Source organism: Pelmatolapia mariae, linkage group LG10_11, assembly GCF_036321145.2.
Source record: "Pelmatolapia mariae isolate MD_Pm_ZW linkage group LG10_11, Pm_UMD_F_2, whole genome shotgun sequence".
Taxonomy (NCBI): Eukaryota; Metazoa; Chordata; class Actinopteri; order Cichliformes; family Cichlidae; genus Pelmatolapia; species Pelmatolapia mariae.
In genome coordinates, this window is record NC_086236.1 from 11,400,889 (window position 1) to 11,422,944 (window position 22,056).

The window sequence follows — 22,056 nt, forward strand, 5'->3', positions numbered from 1 at the left end:
TCTCTCCCTGCAGCCCATGGCAGCACCCTGCCTCCACCGCCCATCTTATTGCTTGCTAGCCCTCTACCCCTTCCTGTGACTGCTGCTATTAACTTAGTCACGCAAACACACAGTAGTTTGATCATTCTCACAAGAAGGATCAACTTAGCTTGAGCTCCAGGGCTGCATCTTTAGTTTTATACATTAATTAAGATTATATAGGGTTAAAATATAATGCCATTAAAGATGAAAAACAAAGTGTTTGTAATTGTGGGATGTTCATGACATCTTGTTTTTGTCTTGCTTTCTTTCTGCAAATTCTTTGTTGGATTTAAATTGGTATAATTTTCTTTGGTTTATTAAAAAATGGCCAAACAACTGTTGTATGGTAATATCCCATAATGAAATGTACTTATGAGCAATTTGTTGCTATGTCACTAAAGCAGGCTGGAATCTAGAAATTATGTATTGCTGATTCTGATACTAACTCTCCAAGGTTTGTTTTTCTTTGTACATCCATACACTTTGTTTAAACTGCTTATCCAAATCAGTCCCTGTGTGGGTGTGGAGCTGGCCTTCCTTATTGTCACAGGTAGAGCGCACTCCACGCAGAACACCAGCAGGTTCGAGCAATGAACCTTTGTGCTGGGAGGCAACAGTACTGACCACTGTCCCACTTTTCCTCCAACAGTATGTTTGTACTGTCATTAATGACTGACCTACTTGGGTGGTGTGAACTAATCAGTTCATTGATTACATTTTATATTCATTCCACTGAACCCTATCAACCTACATCGATCAATTCTACATTACAAGGGCACATTTTAGAAACGCCCACTCTTTAACTGAACTGCAGGGATGTAAAATTGTCCATGTCACATAACAAAAGCTAGTCTGGGCTATGTGTAAAACATCCATTCACATACACAAAAATACAAACTATCACCAGCAGGGGTTGCTTTGGCAGGACTTTTTTTTAGTTATGGTGGGCTTTTACATGTATATCAGCCAAATTATATCAGCCTTTCTTATGTGTCATCTTGCGCAAACACTTTTTCGTCATTTTGTCTTTTCACTGCTTCATTCATTCACCTCATTTAGTTGGTCAACAGTCTCCCCTGTGAACAAAGGAGCTGTCTTTTGACCACTGGTTTACCCCAATGTACTAGTGTAGGGGTAATACCATCGACACTGAACCAATGCTGTCTAATATTCCATAAAACCTTCATGGTGAATCAGGCTACACCTGGTGTGGTTAATCGGGTATCTTCCTGTAATTCGAGAGATTTCTGTCTGTCTGTGCTTTTGTTGCTTTGTCTGCCAACACCTGTGACATGATCAAGAGTTTAGCAACCAAATTCGGCACACAGATCTTAGGCACCTGAAGGTTCTTATCTATGTCAGGATATCAACAGGTTGCCAAGCAATCACCTGTTAGTCATTTTGAACTTTTAAGCATCTGTGACATCATATCCTGCATCCCGTCTTTTTCATTTCACAGCTCCAACATCTGCTTTATAGACACAAAAGTGTAATTTTGAGTGATATTACATATAGGGGATATTATATTGTCTTCACGATGTCTAGCAACAGGCTAAAAAACATGGATGGTACCATTTTCATTTCATGGCTATTAGCTCCAATAGGCCAAATAATACTGTAGTGTAGGTATGTATTAGTACTAGTAAACAATTGTAGTAAATAATGGCTTTTCATATTATATATGCCAATTTAAAAACTAAACCCAAAACTATCATTGTTTTGTTTCATTAGTTAACAAACATAATGACAAACTCAAAGAAAATTCTTTATCTGATATTCCAATAATTTTCTGTTGCAAGTTACAATTACTTTTGTCTAAACAGTCATTTGGATGAATATATGTCTTGTTTTTGTTCCTGTATTTTGTGTTAATTTTGCAGTTGTTTTAGTGGCAAAATCAGCTAAATTAGTACTAAATGTTCATTATAACATTATAACATTCTTTCATTAGTTTTAATCATTATTGATTTTTTATTATTTTTGCTTTATTACAAGCTTCATCTTTAATGTTTAGTAGATGCTCAGTTTTTTTTGTTTGTTTGTTTGTTTGTTTGTTTGTTTGTTTGTTGATTTGTTTTTTGGTTTTGACTCTTTATTTTTCACCTCTCTTATGTAGATGCCTACTCATCCTTTTACGTAGACTCTCTCTCTCTCTCTCTGAAACACACACACACACACACACACACACACACACACACACACACGAGAATGACGGTACACGCTTCTGTCATGACAAAAGCAAAATAATCTCTTATGAAAGAGAATGTTTATTCATGCCTAAGAGATTTTGACATGCTTGTCACAACACTGGCATTGCCTCTCACTTTGCCTTTTCTGTGGTGCGCTATACTCCACAGCACCACAATGGACCTCTTAAATCACTTGCCTGGCTTTAGCTGCAGACGTGTGCTGCTCAGCCTGGCACATGCAGTATGGATATATTGATAATTTAAATCCAAGTTGGGAGTAAACAAATTGTGATGGGCATCACAATTTGAAATTCTTTTTTACTGCTTCTCACCATAGATGTATAACACACACACATGCACACAGCTTTTCTCTCATTTTGCCTTGTTGAAGTAATTAACAAATCCCTAATGTGGGTTTTGTTCAGGGAAAGCCATTTTGGCATTCTGTCTACATCTTGTAGCATTAACAGGTGGCACTGCATCATTTTTGGAGCTCATCATCGACATGGTCTGTTTTTATTACTGTTCTTAACACAACTTTTTAAGAGCTGTTGGCAAACGGCTCTGAACAACTGAGAAATTAGAAAGTGACAAATGAATTCATTTGGCCCATCCCCTTCAATTCAGCAATCCTTTCATCAGTTTAATGGCTGTATAAATGGAAAACACATATGGCTGCCAGTGTTTTTAGCCCCAAACTTTGAAACTTGTCTGATCTGTTTTTGATGAAGTCTCGTTTCATTTACTAACAAGTGAGATGAATATCTTTTGCTCCAGTTTAGACATCAGTTTAATGTCTGTATGATAATTAAATATCAGTTTTAAATAACTCTTCCTAGCAATATAGTGCCATTCATAGTACACACACACACTGCTCTCTTTCTGTGTCCATGCAGATCTATTTCATTCCCCCTTAAACAGCCTGCCCTCCCCACTCTTTCCTGATAGACCACTTTCCTCTTCTCTATCGTTCACCCTCGTTTTTTTTCTTGTCATGCCCCCAATATAGTGCAGATGGGGATTTGAGTGACTCTGTCAAGCTTTTTGCTGCGTTCCCGCTCTGTGTTAAATTGGTTCAGAGCTTAAGTAGAGTGTGAGCCTGGAAAATAAAAAAAATAAAAATACAAGAATCACCTCGAGGCAAAGTGACCCTGGGAAGAAAAAAAATCATATACACTCTTCATCCTTGACAAACACAAACACTCGCACACACAAACACGTACGGAGACATAAACTAGGAGTGTAAAATGGATGTGTGGCTTGGTTCACTCCTAATCCATTGCAGTGAGTGCAAAGATCTCTACCTTCACGTGGAAGTATTTGTAGCTGCTTCACACAACAGGACAAGGTCGTCGCCGTGCCATCAAATTAATCTGGTGGGGGCAATGAGATGGCTCTTTGATGCTATCACGTGATGGATAATCTGATTAGACTTAAAGTATTTGATCACTACTGTGGACCACTGGGCAAGTTAGCTCAGATAACTGTCTGGGGACTGAACTCTAAAGGTTCTTAACTCGATTAAGATATATTGTTAGATGAATTTATATAAATGTCAGTATTATTGGTGGTTAACACATTCACTTTACACACACAAGAGCTCTAATTTGAAACCATGAGGACACAAACATAAACACAGAGAGTCACAAGTGTACTTCTAATGCCAGTCCCAAGCCCAGATAAACGTGAGGATTGCATGAGGAAGAGCATTCAGTGTAAAATCTGTGTCAAATCGAACATGCGGCTCTATCCTACGGAGCCCCTCTGATGACATGGTCCAAAAAATAAATAAATTGTGGCCACAAAATACTACTTCGTGCCCTCGAAATAGTATAACGTGCCCACTAAATACTTATTTGTGGCCACGAAATACTATTTCGAGGGCACGAAATAGGTATAACGTGCGCACGAAATGCTAATTTGTGGGCACGAATTGGGTATAACGTGGCAACGAATTATGCATTTGTGGCAACGAAATAGATGACGTGCGCACATTATATTGATACAATTCCTGGACAGTTGCGTAGAACCATAGGCATAAGAGTAGGCTAAACCTATACACCATGTACAGAGACAGTATGATTGAGTTTTATTTTACGGTTGGGAATAGCTACAAATGCATTTAGAAAAGCCTGGCAATGCAAGGAACTATTATTACGGAGAGACATTTAAACAGGATATTGAGGGCCCAGTTGCTTTACAGACGCAAGTACGACCTGGACGCCGGGATAGATTTTATTGTCAACCAACTGCAAGGGCCTGGGAAGGATCACGGTTATCGGTCAAGTGTTTCGTGCCCACAAATTAGCATTTCGTGCGCACGTTATACCTATTTCGTGCCCTCGAAATAGTATTTCGTGGCCACAAATAAGTATTTCGTGGGCACGTTATACCCATTTCGTGCCCACGAAGTAGTATTTTGTGGCCACAATTTATTTATTTTTTGGACCATGTCATCAGAGGGGCTCCGTACTACCCGCTGTGGTGATCCATTGGGAAATAAGGGCGCAGACAAAAGTCCACCAATTATCACCAGACTACTTACTTTTGCGCACAAGAAAATTGCAAGCTTTACCTCGCTATGGAGCACTATTTCTGTCTCATTTTATTTTAAATATTACCTGTACACTAAACAGACCCAAAAAAAATCCACTTTTAAATCAGATTTTTTTTTTTTTTTTTTACAGAACCACTTCAGGCAAAGAGACCCTAGAAAATTTATAATGTTAATAATAAGAGTATCATGTAATCAGAGCAGCAGTTTCATAATCAAAGCAATCCCAAAGATAAAACTTCATCTAGTCTAACAATTTTTTTTATGCACTTTGTAATCATTTCCTGATTTGGACTGTAATAATGACAACTCACAATCAGCATTTTTAGTGCAGCGTGTGACTCATTTTCCTACTTGCTCCTGTGCTCAGATGTAGGTTATCACATAATTGATGCTCAGTCACTCATAGGTTTTGTATGAACAGGTTACGTTTTCTGAAGTTCACATCAGTTCTTTCTACTTGAATGATACACACAAATGCACAAAAAGTGTTAATCAATTATTTTTTGTTTACTACTTTCTAAATCTTGTGAAAAGAATACAGGTGCACATTTCTTCCTTTTTTGGAGGATACACTCGCTTTTAACAGAGTTTTTACAGGAGGTCCTGTTACAGATTTTTAAGCATCTGGACAGCAATCTTGCTGGAAAGAGATGACTGAACAGTGCCTCCACTGCCTTGTAACACGAGTTGTCAGATTATATACTTCCACCCTGCCAGTTGAACAGTTTGACCAGAGGGCAAAGAACGAGCTCAGATTGACAACTAGCGCAGCTCAGTGTGCTGCACCAACTGATTTGCCAGCTCTCGAGATGACTGAATGATCAACTGAATGACTGCCCAGCTTCTTGCACAGCCCTCTATTTCACCAAGACACTCAAGCTACTTGCCCTTTGAGTACTATTCTCAATGCAAAGACTGAAAATGTGCTCCCTAAAAGAAGTTATATCTCAGAATCGTTCCTTTAAAAACAAAAAAAGAGTTCTGCAACGCATGTAATGCCGAAATATTTGAATAGTTAAGATTTCATTGATTTAAGATAAGATAAGATAACCTTTATTAGTCCCACACGTGGGAAATTTGTTTTGTCACAGCAGGAAGTGGACAGTGCAAAAGTTATTTATTCATTTAGTTTGAAATAAAAGTAAATGAAATAGTGGACTTAACCTGGTACATGTAATATGTAATATTACTGGTATTTTCGGTGTTTGAGTCAGTTGTTAATTTAAATATAATGTGTAATATAGGTGACCATTAATAGTAAACAACTGCATTTAATTTGTACTGATCCATCTACATGCAAGCCTTCCACCCAAACAACCTAAGAGATTATATTTAACAAAAGCCTCTTTTTTTTGGATTTTGCTGCACTGAATAAACATCTGTTCTGATTTGCTGACACCTAAATTTGTGATAAAAAATAAATAAATAAACATATTGTTTTGAAAGCAAGGTGGCCTTGCATGCCGTTGTCCTTTGGGAAGAGCAAGCTTCCCACCCGTACATTTTTCATGGTCATTTCATCCGATCAACAAAAGTAGCTAGTGTTGCCCTGATTTATTGAGTGACACTGTGCCCTTGGCACTCATTATTAGCATCTCAGTACCACGGGGCCTATTTGCATCATTGACTCACCATTCTACCATAAGTCGCTGACTATGGAGAGTGCTCTAATTCTAAGATCCAAAGGGAGTAACAACCCCAGCAGCTGCCTCGGGAAAGTTATCAGTCCGTGTTATTGTTTTCAAGCTCATCCCACAAGATTTCCTCAGAGAACCGGAGCAGTATGGATGGATGCTGCTGACCTTTTTGTTTTAGTGCCTATGTTACAGGTGTCACTGCTGCTGGCAGGGAATAATAGTATTCTTTTGAGGTGATACTCCATCTGGTTACAGTCCCACTGCTGTGTCAATACCTGATGGGATGATGAATAGCCCTTTTGCTGATAAAGAGGTTGTTAATTCATATCCGATGTAGGCTTGGTTAGCATGGGGGGTCTAGCCTAGGGACCCTTACTGGATACAGAAGCTCTGATCAGCCGTCGAACCCCCAACCTGAAGTTCCAAAGGTGTGTGATTGCATCCCATTTTAAATCATCTTTCACGTCTCTTTAATTCCATTTAGATATATAATTTGTTTTGTGAATCACCCAGCATGTCTTGCAGCAGATATACTGGGTAATTGTGCTTCCCTTTAAGTCATAAATCTGGCTTTTATCAATCAAGAATGTTGCAAAAATTTTAAATTTGTTTGTTTTTTAGTGTATTAATTGAGATAAAAGACGAAACTTTTGCACGGTCTGGCAGCGAGGGCTGGAATATTTCAGTTGCACATTACTTGTCCACAATGCTGGTGGCTTTGTGGATGCAGCATTTGTGAAAAATGTCTGTGCAGAGTGAAAGAAAACTCTGATGAGCTTCAAGATGCTTCTATTATTTGCTGCAAGCTCTTGAATCCTGATGCACTGCAGATTATATACCAGATAATGAATGTAAGAACAAAAATACACAATTGGAGTATAAATACTGTATATTTTGTAGTTATTTGTAAGTTCAGTGTTTCTTTCTTGGTTTAGCAAGCTTTTAAACCTTAACCTGGAACGAATAAATACATAAACAAATAAATAAATACATAGTTTTGCTTTTATAAAAATCCTAAAAGGGTAAATTTCAAGCTCCTAGAACTAATGATTATACTGACCTTTATGTTCAAATGTCTTTGTGCGTTTCCAGTATGTTGCCCAGGTGCAACCTAATTTGGAAAAAAAAACTGCAAACCTCATCTCCTACTCAGGTTTTCTATTTTGTTTAGTAGAAACACATCATGCCTAAAACCTGTGCTGTGATTTAAATAGAGAGTATTCCACTGGTGTAAATAAAATACACAACCCCTGAAATTCTCGATGCACTCCCAAATCCACAGATTTCCTCACAGCTTTCTCTTATTATTTCAAGTCAGCACAGTTCACAGTTGATTATCTATTTTGCTGAGTGTCAGCAACAGCAGCACTTCATTTAAAGTCTAAGGGATAGAGAGAATTTATCTTCCAAATCAAATCAATTATGCAAACTGAAAGAATACATTCTTGAATAAAATAGTGTTACTACAAAAAGTGGGGGAGGATTAAAAACACGTATTTTTGCTGAGAAGGTCTGCTTCAGACATGACTCTGCTGCTTCTTCATTCACCGTGAAGAATCTAGATCTTTCCTATTCTTTATATGACATTAGATATTTAGTCTGTGGGTGATTGAATTGTCAGCGCCTCATTCATTATCATGCAAAACAGTTGCATTATTCAATTGTACTGCGTGGTAATGTGAGATCTTCTCAGTGATGGCTATCAGTTCATATCAATTAGTCACTGCACTTCAACAGAATTACTTACAGCTGGGTGGAAGAGGAGGACTGCTTATTACTCATGACACTAATTCTGCAGTTTGTTTGTTTCGCTCCTTTCACCGCTCGCTCACTCGCAGTCATTTTCTACATTTTAAACATTTGTCTGAGCTCCTGATTAGAGGGTCCATGTCACGCTAAAGGCCACTTTATAAAACATTTGTCTGCTCAAGTGGTCCACACGTGACGCTACTGTGACAAATGACTGTCTAATCGCTGAACTCCTATTCCACATAGTTCACTGCTAAATAATTTGTTTGCGCAGACCCTTGTTTAGGATTTAACACAGCTCCACTTGCTTATCCCTTCAGAGTGTGCGCGTATGTGTGGAATTAATAGCTAAATTAGCATTATTTCCCTTCCTCGAAAACATGGCCTACTTCTAGTGCTGCAAGCTAGTTGCGATCCTCAGTTTTAATGAAGAACACCTCTAGTGTTCCATTTCAATTCAATTCAAAACAAGGAGGTCCTGTTACAGATTAAACAGAAATGCAATGTATTGACTAGAACATAGTATAGAGTTAAGTTCATGAGTTATGAATGTATGAGTTACAGATATTTGCAGTGCTTCCCCTTACGCCATATTTTGTTACCAATCGTGCTGTTTAATTTTTTTCCATTGTTTGTTGTTACCTCATGCAACGATGGCAGTTCCCCTGGCAGACGATAACAGCGACTCTACGGGAACACTTCAGATGTTTTAATGGTCCTGTTATCTTGTTAGATGTAGTTATTTGGATTGTGGCCGAACCTGGTGCCTGCTACCTTATCTGTGCAAAAACGCAGGGTGTTATTGTTCTGTGTGTAAGCTTAGGTTCACAGGCAGAGAGGCTGATAATTGAAATCCTGAGTGGCAGGTCACTTTCATGGTAAACAAACACTTCATACTTGAGCTTCAGTAATTGCTTTTGAAGAGTGGCTACCGTGTTATGCTGGAGAAAAAAATATATATTCACGACTTGCAAAATTACACACACGCTGAACACACATAGAAAACAAATCCACACGCAGCTCTTTCCTGCAGGATCATTTGCTATGGAACAATGCACTAGTGGTTGGCCTGGGAGCTTCAATGACAGGGCAAATAGACTCTTCCTTCCCTAACTAACATGCACACTGGATTCTGGGCCCCAGAGCTCAAAAAGTGACTTCCATCTCTGCCCTCTTTTCTAGCGCAACCTGCGCAATGGAGCAACCACCCCTGCAGCTACACCCGTGTCTCTCTCAGCTTCTTCATTCACATGTCCCCAGAGCTGCAACCTAGCTCTCCAAGCCCTCCACTCATTCCTCTTCTTTTCCCCCTGCTCCTCTCCTTTATACTCCTCTCTTTCCACTCTTTCCTCCTTCTGTCCTCACCAGTTATTCGCTCATCCACTTCACTCTCCATCCCCAAGGCTCCATTCTGCTCATCCATGTCCTTCTCTTTGCTTTTCTATAAATTTGCTCAACTCTTCTTCTCTCTTTTATACCCATCCATCCAATCTCCCTGTTTTCTCTCTGTGCTTTTGGTTTTATTTTAATAGACCAAACCTCAGTGGATAGTGTTCTGAATCACATGTTCAGCCTGTCTTCAACCTGTGCCTTTTTAATCAGGCCTTGATCTAACATTACTGATTCATAATGATGGAATTTCTTGCTGCACCTATTGAGATTTTTTTCTGCTTTCAGAGAGCTTTTCCTTCAAGAAATGTTTGTATTGCTAAAATTTAATTCTCCCTTAAGCGATGTCTATTCCTCTGACTTTTCCTCTCGTGTAGTTCTCTACTGATGATATTCTTTTATACTTTTTATATGATTTCTGCTCTGTACTTTCATGCACAGTCCTTCTCCTTTCCTCATCCTTCCTATTTCCTTACTTCATTGTGTATTCTTAAACCTCTTAAACCTTAAATTCTTAAACATCCTGTTTGGTATTTTTAAGGTAAACAGTGATACATAATGTGTTCTATGATATAAGTTACATGTTACATTACATTTGTGACTTAAAGTGAGCAGAATGAGAGCAAAATCTAGTATTGTACTTTCTCAGTGTTTTTCACAAATCCATCCCTAAAATATCGCTCTTTCTATCACTGCTTACACAAGAACCTGTGTGTGTGTGGGGGGGGGGGCTGGTTCGCTCACCACCCATAGAACAGCAGTGCAGGGTTTGATGGAGTTCTATTGGGGTAGATATGGCAGCTTTCTGGAAGAAAATAGCGTATATTTAATTCAACATTCAAATAAAAAAACACATTATTTATCCCCAAGTGGGCAATTAAAAGGACAGAGAGCATCAAACATGCACAAAAATAAAAATAAATACAGTCAATATACTGTAAACATATGCTGTAAATTTAACCATTTTATATTGACATATCAAACAGTATTGATATAAACAGGAAAGTATTCAATTCAGCTACCTCACCTTGCATTTACTTATTTATTTATTTTTTGTTACTGACACCTTGAAGGGAAGCCCACTGTAGACTCTTTCACCTATTTTCCAATTCAGCTTAATGGCTGTCCTCTGTTAAATCCCAATCCGTCCTCCAACCACCCTGCAATAATCTGTCTAACACAAAGAGACACTCCATCCTTTGGGGTAGAGTTTCAGGCCACTGCGCTGCTTCTCCAAATAGTCACAGCTGCAGAGAAGTATAGTATTGACATTAACCTGAAATATCATTGTTTGAGTAGTGAATTGAGTTAATATACTGTGAATGAGTACGGCTAAGCTGTCTTATTGAACATGAGCAGATTTGAACTAGCGCGCACTGACTAGAACTAAGCATTTGCTGCAGGGCCTCGAGGGACTACATAATGCATGGATAATAATATACGTTACAAAACCATTTTTATGGGTTTAAACGGAATCATTTTTTATATGGATTAAAGTGCACTAGGTTTTAAAAAGTACATAAACCACCACATCAGCAGAAGTGAACATATGCTGTGATGCAGTAGATAACATTTCAGCCACTCGTCAAGAAGTATAATTTTACTGAGCTGCTGCCAGATAGTGGATAGGGTATCATTAACCCTGGTTATGGATTCAGTGTCACACATTTGAACCTGCCAATGTCAACAATGCTAAATGGGTGCAAGATGACCTAAATAAGATAGCTATATCGTTAATTAGCTGTTTTTACCCAGCGTGGTTTCTTTTTTCCTCTTTCTTTTTTGCGTACACACTACTTATTTAATCTTACTGGACTTATTTTAAGGTGTAGTAATTAATACCCCTAAATAAGTTCAGTAATTATTACACCCCAAGTAGCATGATGTGTTTTTTTTTTTTTTTTTTTAAGTTTCTTTGACAGCGCTGGGGCTTCATACTCTCAGTATGATCTTTTAAGGCAATAATCCGGCCTGCACGCCCCACAGTGTTCAGTTCTTTGAAGCAGTCAGTAGGGAAGATGTGCCCCTGACTGAATGCACAAGGTGCTTAATTACTCAAACAGGTGCTTGCTACTCAGGCAGGATTGATACTTCAGGAGCACTCAATTAATTGAAGCCCATTATCAATAACAGGTTGTGAATCATCCCTTAGATCTTCTGATTTAATTTTTGCAACACACTGGGATCAACAGTGTTAATTAGAGATTTACAGGAAAGTAGGGACATCAGAAATAAATGTGAGCATCTGGTGTGATTAATTTATCACATATTCTCAAAACAACGACTCGGTGCACTTTTCCTTGTCCCTGGTTGAAGCTTAAATGAGCAATTCATATCATATTAAGAGGTACTAAACTCCACGGCTCTCTTGAGATGGTATACACATGACAGACAATAGCAGATATTAGCAGGTATGAAAAAAATGAAGCGATAATGTCCTTTGTTCTAAAGCTAATTACGTGTTTACACTGACCTTCTGTGGGATAGGTTAATATAAAATGATGTGCACACACAGGAACTTGGAGCCAGCATAGACAGCCTTGTATTTGCATTCACAAATTAGCACAAAAACACACAACTACACACATTTTTCTAATGCGATTACCTCGGCAGACGTTTATAGACTCAGTTAATCTAACAGCAGGAGCGGTTCACCTTTCCATATATTTGTGTTTAATTCCAATTAAACCTGGGCTGTGGACAAACTAATTTTCTAAACCAATTACTCTGGAAGCAGATAAAATACATACGCAACCTTTGGACATTTTCACCGAGAAATTTTAACAAAAATAAAACCCAGATATAAAAATCTCCTGGTAAACCAAACCTCCTGGTAACATGTCTGCAATAAACTACTGCTGACAGTTGTCAGATTTATATGTGTAGGAGGTGCAGCTCTGCCTGACAGCCTGCAAGTCAGTCTTTCTTAGGCTAAACAGTTAACAGAGGTAAAACGAAATGCCCTCTGGGCTCCATATCAGTAACTATTCAATATGGCTTAGTAGATACAGCTGTTGCAGGAGGGCCTTTGCAGCTGTTCTAACAGGTTCTGTTGGGTTCCTCCAGTTTGAATCTGGTGAACCACCCCTGATTCAAACTGTGTGTACACAACTGTACACACATGTCTATGTGTGTACAGTTGTGTGAAAAAGTCTTGTGTCAGCCCTTATTTCTTTCTATTTTGCTTGTAAAATGGGAAATAGGTGCAGCACTTTATTGGAAAGTGCAAACATACATGGAAATACAGCATAGTGTGGAGGATGTCATAAGGCCTTGAGGCAATCAGATGTAAAACATGATATTTATGAGTGTTTTAATTTGTAAATCGGTCAGATTTGACCCGAACACGACAGGGAGGTTAAGGCAAAAACTGAGCTTTTACAATTCTAACAAGTTTTAAAGTGAATATTTCATATGTCCATCTGTATTCTGCATCACAGACTGGACTTTCTTAGACAAGCGTTCTTCTAGTTTTTCTATCCAGGTATGCTTTTATTGCAATGGGAGTGTGTTTGGTGTCAGTATTGTAATACTGAAACATGCCATTCCGACACTTTCCAGATGGTAATGCTTTATGGATCAATATCTCGTGCTACTTTTTCGAGTTCATAATTCCATCAAATTGGACAAGATCCCCAACATCACTGACTAAAATACAGCCCCGACCCACGACAGAGCCCTCTTTGTGTTTTATAAATGGCTGCAGACAGACAATCTTGTATCCATCCCATGACCTCTCTCCTACATACAGTATAGGTGACAATTTGAATGAAAAAAATCTAATTTGGATTCGTCACTCATAAGACAAGTTGCCACTGATTCGCAGACCAGTTTAATGTATTTTGGCATACTGTACCTCAGCCTTTTTCCCCCATTTCCTTTCCTTAAGAATGGCTTCTCGACACCACGCTTCCACTAAGAAAATTTCTGATGAGATTTCAGCGAACAGTACATGGATCCATTGAAGTGTCAGATACATCTCTCAGGTCCTGTGTCAGGATGAATTCATACTGTAGATTCAGTGTCAAGTGGGTTAACAAGCTAAACAAAATTTCTCTGAAAAAATACAAGGACTGAATTGGAAATTAGTGGAAAAGCAGCCAATGGCCAAAGAAAAAACTTTGAAATACCTTCAGAAATCGTACTTGCAAGCAAAACATAAATAAATCAGAGGTGACTCCAGACTTTTGCACTGTACTGCACTTAAATGTAAATATTTCTTTTGATTTACATAGATTTTTCACTATTTTGTTATATAATCAACTTAAAATACTGACAAAAGCTTTAATATAAAGATGGTTTTGTATATAAGATTCTCACTTTGCTTTACTTTTGGAATGCATTCAGTGTTAAGATTTAGTTCTGCAGTCACTTTAGTCAACAATGTTTAATCCTCTACACACAACCACTCTGAAACATGGCTAAGATGAGAAAATATTGTAGCATAAATGACTTTTAATGTCATTCTAAAACAGGCAGTAGCACATGAAAACAATCTTACCTCATATGCTGATTGTACTGGAGCGCTGGCTCAACTCACATTTGTTATCAGGACTTGTTTAAAATTTCAATGAATTCACTGAAGATACTGTTTGTATACAATTCAGTATTTTGGGGTCTTTACAGTTTTATTAACCAATTTATTTGGGAAAAAGCTATGACTTTTTTTCAGAATTCAAGACACTGATTTTTTTAAGTGATTAAGACATGCCTTCAAAATCCTAACTCCTAACCTATCACCACCCCTGGAGAGGACCCGCAGAGCCCCTTTAGCTACAAGCCTTTGATCTACAAAGCTGAGAGCATCCTGAAGCAGTGCCTTTGCCTGCCATTGGACTCCTTCTGGAGAAGCCTAACCTCATGGTGCAGCTCCCCTGCTGGTGTGAACCATAGATCTGCTGGATGGTAGATCCAGGGCTTTCACCTCAAGGGATAAAGGTGGATATTAATGTGGACACAAGTCCTCACATGTGGGCTTTTATGTTTTTCAGTGTTCTAATATTTTGTGTTAAGGAAAGGGCTATTGCAAAATGTATGTGGCCTTTTTGAAAAAATATGCTGTATTTAACCTTTAAGCGAAGTGCAGTTTAACAGAAATGTGTGCCAGGGAGTAAGCTCGCTCACAGTGTCTGACAAATTTATAACAATAGATCTTTCAAATAAACACAGACTCTATCAAGCTCATATCCTAGCTGAGTCAAAATAATAACTCTCTGTAATTACTACATCTGGTTTTGTAGATACATTTTAATAGAAGCAATAAAATTGACCTCTCCTTGTGAATATATGACAAAGTGGTAACATGCTCTTTTTTTACTATGGGTGTTTTTTTTGTTGTTGTGGGGACAGCTGTAAATGAGAAGAAAAGAAACACTTTCTGGAGTGCATAAGAGAAAATACTATCTGGTGTAGAGTTGAAAGAATGACAGCAAACTCCATTCATCCTATAAACACAAAAATATGTATTCTTATATCTGTGTTGTGAGATATATTTATTTGTCTTTTCTAATGGAGCCATTGCTATGTTCAGAGACTGGTGCACTGCAGTCACAAAAACTTTTGTTTACATGGTTGTTTACAGCATGAGGGGCAATGACTCTTCCATGACTCTATCCATTTAAAAACAACAACAAAAGAAACAAAGAAACAAACAAAAACTACATGAAGAATAAAGGTTTTGTACGTTTCCACCTTCAGGCTACAAGACTGGTATTGGGTGTCTGAGTCTTGAAGTACAGAAAGATCGACATGAGAATTTAATCCCTTCAACAGAGAAAATTTCACGGCCTTTGCTGGTGCAGTGCTATGTTTCTTCCATGTAGATCAATATAATTATAAATAATCTCTGACAGGAATGTGAATTATGAAATAATGTTCAAGATATCCCAAATGTTCCTGAATTATTGTATTATGGTTTTTACTTTTGAAATGAAACCATCTGCCTGAAGTTGTATTTATATTATTAATGTAAAAGAATACATTATTGTCCATTCATGTGTGCTTAAAGTCACACTAGCCAGTAGATAACAGAATCCTAGCAGGCACTACACTTATTTTGTAGTCATGTGAAAAAGTTTTAACATATTTGTATTCAGTCGTGTAAAAAACAGTAAATACATTCTTACTGCTTCTACAGGACGATAAATCACAGCTAAGCAAATGCACTTGATTAAATGATCGTCAGCAGGAGCAGAAGTTTTGCCCATTTGCTACCCTGGAGCATTCAGTGTCAAAATCGTCTCAGGAGTGGACGTCCACCTTATAGCATTCAGCTGAAAAAGAAAAGAATCAGCTGTTGACATGCCCCAGTCATAGCCCAGACCTCTACCTGATTGAAATGCTGTGGTAGGGCCTTAAGGGAGCTATGCATAAATGAAATCTGGCAATTCTCAGATGTGTTAATATCATTTTATGTGAAGTTAATAACCTTACAAAAATATGGTCACAAAACAACTGCTAAGTTGTAATGACAATATTTAATTTTTTTTTACAATTCATAAAAAAACAAGCCCAAATGCTCTTATGTCAATGGGGACTTCCTCGCATTTCTTTACTCCATTACCCTCCCCAAAGCCTCAATTACCACAAAAGGTCAAACTTGTCATTATGTAAAGAATGTTAATTTCCCCTCTGAAATGGCAAATTATTGTATGAAACAACGTCTTTAAAATACCAGTTTGTTAAGGTCACAAGAGGAAGGGAAAGAAAGATAACATAGCAAGAGAGTAACTGTGCAGAGCATTTATGACACGTCAGAGAAATCTAACCCATTTCTGCAGTATAGATCAAATAGACTGTATTTAGACTCTGGAACATAAAGAATTTTTTGGTATGCCAAATAAAAAATGGAAATGAGAAAATGAGCGATGAGTGAAAGAAAAATCAAGAACGGGTCACATTACGTCGACAACGGTGCACTTTGCAGCGCTCGGTTTTCCCACGACTTTGTGGTTCTCAAATTAGGGCAACACTTTTTCATATGTGGAATCAGCATTCCTCTCTCTCCAGGAGTCCAGTGATTTGGTTTTATCTGTCAGTCAGCCACTTTGTAGCCTGTCATTAAAAACTGCTTTGGAGGATTTGTGAGTGATCAGTGAGTGCTAAATATAGAAAAGAAAAGGTAACCATTTGCAAGTCTTTGTCATGCAGTGTCTTTGGATCACTTTAAAATATTTGGTACATTTTTTAAAATTAAGTTCAAATGCTCATGAATAACCACTCATCAGCCATTCTTTACTACTGTATCTGTCTGTTCTTTACACTGGAAAGGGTACTGTGGATCCACATTGCAATGGCCTACTTCAATGAAATGCTTCATGTCACACAAAACCTGTGAGAGAATAGTAAGCTCTCCACAGAGGTAGTCTTACAATAATGTTGAGACCAAATAATGTGTAGTCTCTGGGTGTCTCTTATCTTCTTGGATACACGTTTTATTATCTTAACCTGAGTTAACCTTTAACCCAGGCCTCTGTTTTAATGACAGCTCTACCAACCAATCAGATGGCATTTTATTTCAGCTAGTTTCATTCAGGCATTGGGAGAAACCACCTCTGCCAGACCGTCATCACGTGAACACACCATGTTTGTGGCTCACACAAACACCCATGTGTTTGTGTGTGTGTGCACGTATGCATGTGTGCATACAACGATCTACATGTACAGCCTCATTATAGCAGTTGATGAATAGATTTCCGCTTGGTCGGAGGAGGAGGCTGTGGAGGTTTCCCGTCTGAGGATTTTAGACACAGTCTCTCAGAGCTCCAAATACTTCCTAAGGTATCTGGTGATGGTCTCTGACTATGCAAACACTGTTCATCATGATATACCCGCTGGCAAGCTGATAGAGCACTAGGGTAATATTTGGAAAGAGGTATTCTGGACAGTCTTTGCTTTGTGTGTGTGTGTGTGTGTGTGTGTGTGTGTGTCCTAGAGGGCTGCTGTGTTGGTTGCATTGCTGTGTTGTTTAGCCAATACTTACCCTCAAGATGCATCATATATAAACTCATACTAACAAAGTACCTTGAAGCAACTGTCGGTGTAATTTTGTACTTTATAGGTAAAACTGAATTCAATTATTTTAGTATGTTGATTAGCACCAATACAATCGTTGTAATTTAAATAATAAAAGTTTCCTTCCTCTATATTTATGACAAGAAACCAAACAGTAAGCTGTCAGGTAAACATCAGTGACGTTAAATTACAAATCGCAATGTGGATCCTGCAAGTAATAATGAAGGTTTATATAGAGAAGTCATTATGGAATAAGAATGCAGCTTAAATTAATAAATTGTAACAAAGACATAATGAAGTATAATAAAAATCTCAACATTTTTTTTCCTTCACATCAAATTTTAATTTTAGGCTTTAGAAACGAACACCCATCTGAGTCGGCGGTACTGTTTTTCATGCTAATTCTCCACCTTCACAATCTGAATTTTAAATATTTGAAACTGGGGCTCGCAGAAGAACCAATTCTCTACATAATGTTATTTCATCAGGTCATAGTTCTGACATTCAGGACAACTAAATTATTTAGTTTCTTAAAAATTAATGCTGAAAATCTGCCAAACATGTTAATTTTTTCACAGTTTTTAAGGCCTATTATTATTTGAATTTTAAGGGGTTTTTTTTTTTCTTTTGTGTCTTCTTCTGTGTTATGATGTCAAGGTCATTTTGTATGTTTTTATTAGGGCATTTTTATTCAGACACTGAGACCATTGAAACAAAGATGTTAGAGGGTTTTCCTTTTCTTTTCTTTTTTTTCCTCAGATGAGGGCTCTCAACATCTCAATTCTCTCTGGACATTGCATCAAAAACACCTTGTTCAGGTGGATACTTTTTGAAGGTTGCTGTATCTTAATATTCCCCCCATTATTCCCCTATCTAAAGTCTATGCTTTCAATGAACAGCACAACAGTGGTTGTGTTATAGGATAGCAGCTGGCTCTCCACATGATGAAAACACTGAGACATGGCTTTGATGTGCTAAACCTCTGTTTCTTTGTGTTTCAGGTGGGTCGTGAGTTGGTGTGTGTTTGTGAGTTCACTAGCTACTGAAATCCCAGTGCCCCATTTTGTTGGTATTGTTATGTCTGGGATTGAATCATATTATTGCTTATTAATGCAAATGACTTTCTTTTATATGAGAGGCAATTCTTTTTGGTGGTCATTCTGCATGTCTCTTCCTTCCAGCCTCACTTTCTGCAGTTTTGATTTCCACATTATAGCCAATGTGATTTTTAAGAGACTTTCATTATAATTAGTTACAGGGTACAGTAATAAGTTTGCTTTTAGAGTCATATTTCTTCTCGTGAGTGATGTTTTGAAAGATAAGATACTTTTATACATCAAATAATAATTTTAAGGAATGTCAGCTCTGAATAATCCAGTTGTCCTCCTTAAACTACATGTATTTGTCCTGACTGTAAGAAGTTAGTCATACGCAAAAATGTTTTTGCACTCTCTGCTGTAATGGTTAAACTCTAGAATTCTCTATATGTTAATATTATCCTCAGTTTTTGTTGTTTTGCAAGCCTTGTCAGCTAGTTGTGCTCGAGATTTATTCCCTGTATTTGGTTTAGATTGAAACAAGAAAAAAGCCTGCAGTTCACAGTGATTCACTACTATCATTGGGTGTAAACCCAATTTCAAATGGCAATGACTTTACCTCTCTGAACTTACCAAAATAAAGAAAATCACCCAATTAAATATGCTCTTAAGTCAGTCTGAAAAGCAAATAATGCTGCTTGTTGATGGTTATGGTTATTGTGTTGAACCAATTCCAGGACTCAGGAGACATAAGTTGAACAAAAGACAAGCATTTTTTGGTGATAAGTTCAAAGAAAACAATGTTCCAAGATCCAGGAATAAGCAGAGAACAAAGCCAGGGAATGAAACAATCTAGGAAACACTTACAAGGAACTTGGAAACATGCAATTCAGAAAGTACAGGGAAGCCAGAGCTAGGGAACACACAGCTATGTAAACCTGACATGCAAAATAAAGAGAAAAAGGAAACAGATGAGAAACAAAACACAGCTAAAGACAATCAGGAAATTAGTAAGAGCAAGGGCAGGAAGAAAAGCTACACCATGATATAAAGGGAAACTAAACCTATTAAAAGAAAGAAAGAAACTAAAGAAAATGGACAGAGAAGAAGGTAGACTGAAGATGAGAGATGTGGAGACAAAAATGAGGAAATACTAAAAAAAAAAAAAGACACGCAGAGATGACACAGAAGGAGGAAGCAAAAGTCATCATTAACTAAAGCTGAGAATTGAAGGCATAAATAACAAGGATAATAAATTAACTTAAAGAACCTTTTCAAAGCATCAAAGAATAAACAAGACTTGGTAGAGAATTAACCAGAAACTGAATCCAAAGTTTATCTGAAATTCAAAAGTAGAAAGTCCTGAACGCAAAACCTCAAAACCAAAAAGTCCTAGCTGTCACATCACTCACGTCTCCAATGGTGAAAAGATCTTCAAACTCCATTAAAAGTGTAGAGTCATATTCACCTTCTCCACTGCACACTCAAAAAGCAGCTCACCTCTCCATCACATCCTTGAGCTACATTGTATCTTTTGGTCCCTTTGAACTCAAGTCATTCTTTTACATTACCTTTTTTTTCTCCTCTTTTATTAGTTGATCATTATGTGGTCAGATAAGTTAAGTCAGGTTAAGTTTTTCAGTTAAAGGTTGTCTGCACTTTCAGTGAACTAAATAAAAAGCTTTTTGTACTGAATGCTTTACTCGGTATAAAGTCTGTAGGTAAATGCGAATAGCAGAGAGACATAGCAAACTCCAATCTAAAAGAAGACTGACACAGAACTCACAAAGTAATGTGTAATTAAACGAAAATAATTACATGAAAAACCTACTTTCAGCTGCTTCTTTGTCACAAGGGGTCACCACTGCGAGTGGGGTTGCATGTTTGATTTATCAGAGTTTTATGCTCAATGCCCTTCCTGACACAAGCCCAAAGGGAATTTGTGTAAAACAAAACTGTAATAATATAATATGTAAAGTGGTACTTTTTAATCTTTCACTCAATATGGTTCATAGTCTATTGGTTTAATAGAGGTTACTTTCCCAGAATCACTTATGAACGGACAGTTACTGTGTTCTGCAGATGCCAATTGCACAATAGTGTTAACTGTCAAAAAGGTGTCTATCTGTTTCCTTTATTTGTAGAATTATTGCTACCTGAAAGTTTTTCCTTGGCTAACAGGTTCCCATTTTTTTCTTTAATAGCTGACAGTCTTGAATTTGAAATGTGAAAGGAAAATAAGCTTGAAAGCACCATCTTAGATCTGTGATTCCTAGACAGATCAATCTGCATATATTCATTGCAATTATATGGTAATTTCAGAGGGAAGCCTTGCATTCATAAATACCGCTCATCAATCATACAGGGACATTTAAATTTTAGATACTAGCACCGTTGAAGAACATGCGGCTTAGTTATAAAGTGCATTTCTCTGTACACATGCATGGATTAAATTGAGAAGTCACAAGCAGTAGGCTATAGAGACTTTTGTTGAAAAAACATATTTACTAGTCTAGAATCAGTTTTATCTGACACATCCAATTTTCAGTCCAAAGACTGACCCAAGAAAAAAAGCTATTTCCCTGTACTTTGTTTAGACTGATACAATCCCTACGGCCATTTGGTGTCACCAACTTCAAATGGCATGCTTTTACTTTCCTTAAAGTTACCAAAATGAATGAAATTTGAATTGTCCAAGAAAGTGTGCTCTTTAGGTCAGTCTGAAAAGCAAATCATTTTATTTTACTTGTTAATGATTTGTGGCTTATGTGTTGGCACCATCTAATTTTAGTTCTGGCAATGCTAGCATCAGTACAAAGGCCTGCTGTCACACCACCCAGTCCCCAGTTGTGAAATGAACTTGAAACTCATGCAAAACTGCAGAGTCACACTCCATCCTCCAATATAAGCAAAAAAAACTTTTGCAAATTCTATTTCAGAAGAAGTATGTGCACATAAACACACAAACACACAATTATTAATTTCCTGTGAGTGACTTTCCTTCTTATTATTTTCTTAACTCTTTTCATTGGCTAGGTGAGGGGAAAAGGTTCTTAAATAAAGAAACATTAACTGAAGAAATGGAAACGGTGGTCAATGGAGGTTCAAGGAAGATATTTTTTCTTAGCATGAGGTTACGTACCAGTTTTTCCTGAAGTTGACTTGATTTTTGAAGTTGTGTTGGTTGACCTTTTTATCACTCAGCATAATTTACTTTAAAATATTTGGGTATTTAATTAGGTATAGATATGTTCTCAGAACCAGAAGTACAAGCAATGCCTGAATAGAGTCATCAATCAATCAGAAAGAAACAAAGTGAAATCACTTTCAGAACACCACTCTGTTGTTTAATAACATGACAAAGACTTTGAAAGACAGCTTTGAAAAACCAGGCAAGTTCAATAAGTGCAGCTTCCCTCAGATATTTTCAGATTAGGATATATGAGAAATTAGCAATTTGTGCT

At 37.5% G+C, this 22,056-nt stretch overlaps 1 protein-coding gene across 1 annotated transcript in view; it reads left to right on the forward strand.

Moving 5' to 3' along the window:
• The window catches only part of fstl4 (follistatin-like 4), a 213,864-nt gene that overhangs the window by 98,276 nt on the left and 93,532 nt on the right, over positions 1 to 22,056 (forward strand). The gene's annotated exons all lie outside the window — the stretch shown is intronic.